This window comes from Hippocampus comes, unplaced genomic scaffold (assembly GCF_001891065.2).
Source record: "Hippocampus comes isolate QL1 unplaced genomic scaffold, H_comes_QL1_v1.1 scaffold216, whole genome shotgun sequence".
Lineage (NCBI taxonomy): Eukaryota > Metazoa > Chordata > Actinopteri > Syngnathiformes > Syngnathidae > Hippocampus > Hippocampus comes.
Window position 1 is genome coordinate 123984 of NW_017805143.1, and position 3975 is coordinate 127958.

At 43.2% G+C, this 3975-nt stretch overlaps 1 long non-coding RNA gene across 1 annotated transcript in view; it reads right to left on the reverse strand.

The window, feature by feature from the left end:
- The window catches only part of LOC109514490 (uncharacterized), a 21963-nt gene that overhangs the window by 15077 nt on the left and 2911 nt on the right, over positions 1-3975 (reverse strand). The window lies entirely within an intron of this gene.

Genomic DNA, 3975 nt, shown 5'->3' on the forward strand with positions numbered 1-3975 from the left:
CATAAAAGGCACGGAATGAATATTTTTAATCAGGGGCAATTCATAGAATATCCGCTAGGGGGGCCCACTGTTTTGATCAGAGGAAAAGACAACATTGTTTTGATCAGAGAAGAAAACAGCAGCCTCAGTCTGTCACCGAGACACCCAACACAGCAGACGCTGTCAAGGACATGTGAATACTTTATTCTTTACACATATTATAGCACTCTCCTTTAGTTTGTAAGGTGTAGGCAGGGATTACATTTAGATTTTATATGCTCGTGTAAATGGTTTAAAAATTCCTTTCTTTGTAAATCTCGTTTAATCTTAAAGGTGCAATTACTTGTTAGAGTTTTGTGCCTTAGTACAGTCAGTGGGATCAGTTGCAATGCATATATGTGAATGATAAAAGTAAATTGCACATTTGTCGAAGGAAATCTTAAGTGCTTCATGAAATGTTTTGTAAAAGAAATGTTCATTAAATTTCAACATTTTCCTAGTGGTCTTGTCCTTCTTTCGACCAAAACAAAGGAAAGACATATTTTGGTTATTTATAGCAGAGTATGGTATAATTTTTAATGGTCCGGCCCACTTGACATCTACCGAGGCCGTATGTGGCGCCACAATGTGAAATGAGTTTGACACTCCTGCTCTACAGTAAATTGTTTTCTTCATATTCACCCCATGTTTGTTTTGCATATTTTAAAGGCCGTCCTTGTTTCTATTCACGCCGAACCCCAAGGACAGGATACCGGCAATCTGTTTGCCCCAATGATCTCATGTACTTCACGCCACCACTGTAAATATGAATCAAATTTCTTTGTCATTCTGTAAAAGAGAAAAATAGTTGCCGTTTTATTTTTGAAAGTATTGTACCTTGTTTGATTTATCCTCAATAAAATTGTCGCCAAAGAAAGGAGTCTTTGTGATATAATGAAACACTTTATAAAATATTTTCCGAACTGGAGCAGTGTGGAGACAGTTTGCTCATTTTCAATTGGAGTGAGAGTAGCCTTTGTCGCGTTGAGCTGGTCAGAATAAGCCGAGAAGGTCAACGGCAGGGAAGAAGATGTGTTTGAAGAAGTGATGGATCTTATGACTCCAAGCATCCAGTTCACGGTCTTGGGCCAGCGTATGTTGCCACTGACGCGCTAGTGTTGGAGAAAGTCAAAACATTTAGAAGGTGCACGGGAGAACCTTTTACATACTCGCTGGCGAAAATTTCAGGTGTATTGTGAATACACAAACCTGAAGAAGATCGAGACGGTCCTATCTTGGGATAAGGACCTGTCATCTGTTGAGCAAATGTCATCTGGCTTCTTACTGTGACTTCTTACGCTGTACAGTTCAATATAATTTTGACATGTCAGTGTTTCTTACAAGTAAAAACCTCTGACCTGCTGACACTTCACCTCGCCGCAGCCAAAAAGCACCTCAGAGAATTCCAGGAACGTAATCTGTAGTATCAGGAAAATCTGTACGTTTTAGTCCGTATAAGTCAACAATTCCACTGGACAAAGCGTATACCTCATGTTTCATGCAGGCGGACCAGTTGCTGGGATAGAGGGTTTCTGCGCAGATGATATCGATGACCCTCACGATGGTCAAATCGTTGTCGTAAAGATGGAGATCCTAGCGTGGAACAAAAGTAATGTTACTTTCGTGCGCATTCAAATGCTTTATAAAATACGGGCCCGATGTGCTTGTGGCATGAACAGCGTTACCTGATACAGCCACTGGGTGCTGTGTTGACCCTGCGGCTGGCCCGGTATACCTTCCAGCATTTGACGAGGAAGTCCACAGCCACAATTGTGCACTCTGGGGGCTTACAAAGGAAACCTTTGGGGCACCCCGCAATGGGCACCGGGTCAATCTCAATTTAGGGACAGACAAGCGTGAAGATTCACAATAGTTTTATTCAAGAAACTCAAAATGGTTTAGCTCCTGTTTGTGATGAAAAATAACAGAATATTCCATCAATGTTTGATTTCTTCCTACCTCTTTACATTCTTGGCATGTGGAAATATATCATCGACCAATAGTATCGTGAAACACGCAGCCAGAAGGTGATTTGATGACCTGCAACAAAAGTAGTCCTCATCATTTCAGAAAATGACTCCTGGTACGTTTTGAGGTAGAGAGAACTTTTTTTCCCAATGTCATAAAGATTGTACATTTAAAACTTTGCAGCATTGTTTGTAAAAACTTTGCAAGGGGATGAGAATTGTGGAAGAAAAAACAATTCCCACAACAGAGCAAAAAATATGGCTCCGTCTGCTCGATTTGCTTACTCCATGTCATCGTGGTCGGCAATGATCACGAGGCAGCTGAGGAACTGACTGAGCATGATGGGAGTAAAAGGGGAGTGAACCTCCGCTGGGTCTGGGTTATCTGACACCAAAGGAGTTAATCAGCGACGCACGGATCAGTGATAAAGGTTCCTGCGCTGATTCAATTAAAATTGTACACTCGGTGTTCATCGTCCAATCCCTGACACATTTGCTGTTTGACTGTTGCCAAATACATCTCACCTCATATGAAAAGGTCAAGCTCCGCCAAGGAGACGCCGTGATGGTGGACGTAACAGTCGTTGAGCAGGCGCCACAGCTGCATGCGGGACAGCAGGAAGGCACCGCTGGGAATCTGAGGTTGGCCGAATCGCCTGTGGAAACGATAGATGGACCTCAGCTCCGTCTTGTGCCTCAGCAGAACAAACCTCACCTGTTTCAATGAACATGTGAGCAGCAGGCATGAAGAAGGACATGCATACAAGGGTTCCAAAGCAAATTAAGGTGGGAAATTATCCAATTTTACTTGATTGGTGTGCAAATCATTTATTGATGACAAATGGATCGTTATTTTTCCATCTATGCCAGTAAAGTGACGGGCATCTTCAACGTACGAGTACCACCAACGGTACTTGGGCTCCCTCTAGCGGTGAAGGAACCCAACACAGGCATCTTCAACGTGCGAGCACCACCAACGGTATGTGGGCTTCCGCTCGTGGTAAATGTGGTACAGTGAAACTCCATGGGCAAAAATACCCTCAAATGTGAAAAAATCTTCATGCATTAACACCATTCCCATTCCTGCCCCCCATATGACGAAAAACCTCCTGTTGCGTTATACGAAATCATTTTCTCTGCTCCTGCCTCGCGAAGACATTCACTACAATGAAGTACAATCCAACAGCGACCTCTACTGCTTCGTTCGGAAACGGCAACAGCAACCACCACACTCGTTTACATAGTGAACGGTGTTTATTTCGGTCACAGCTGCGAGTTTCCTGGACGCAACATCTTCATAGCTGCTCTGCCATTGGCTTACCGAGCATCATCCTGGCCTCCGATTGGCCAAGAGGGACCTCACTGTCTATGTGTGTAGATGCTTTAGCTAGATCCGTGGAATGCATCCGATTAGCTGCTCAGAGTAAGTTGCTTATGGCTCGACGGACATTCAAACAAACGAACGTTTCCTCGAATGCTTTACTTGTTATCATGCTAACTGGAGCGCTAATTAGAGAGAAGGCGAGTTCCATTGCGCTAACTACGGCCACCGAGGACTACGAAACTCCCGTGGCTGGCTTTAAAAGTTCATCAGCTGAGCAATGCTGTCTTGGGTGGAGATCGAGGCTAGGTCGAGTTAGAGACAGTGAGATAGTGGAAAGAAAAGCCACCGGGATACCAGGAAGTATCTGTTATTGTTAGATTCAGACGCAGCATGAACGTTGCATTGCTAAAATGGCGACAAAACGGACCTTTGGATGTCAAACAGCGAAGAAAAGAAGAGCTCTGACGCTGGAAGAGAGGGTAAACGTGATCAAAATGCAAGACGGAGGAAGGAAAATAAAAGACATTATCCAAGAAATTGATGTAAGTGAAAGTGAATCCTGATCGTAAATTTTGCAATTTCTTTCCCTTTTTTTCTTTCTACACTGACTATACGAAGTGTCAAATAAGTGTGTGCTCATACTTATGCACTATTGGAATAAAAATA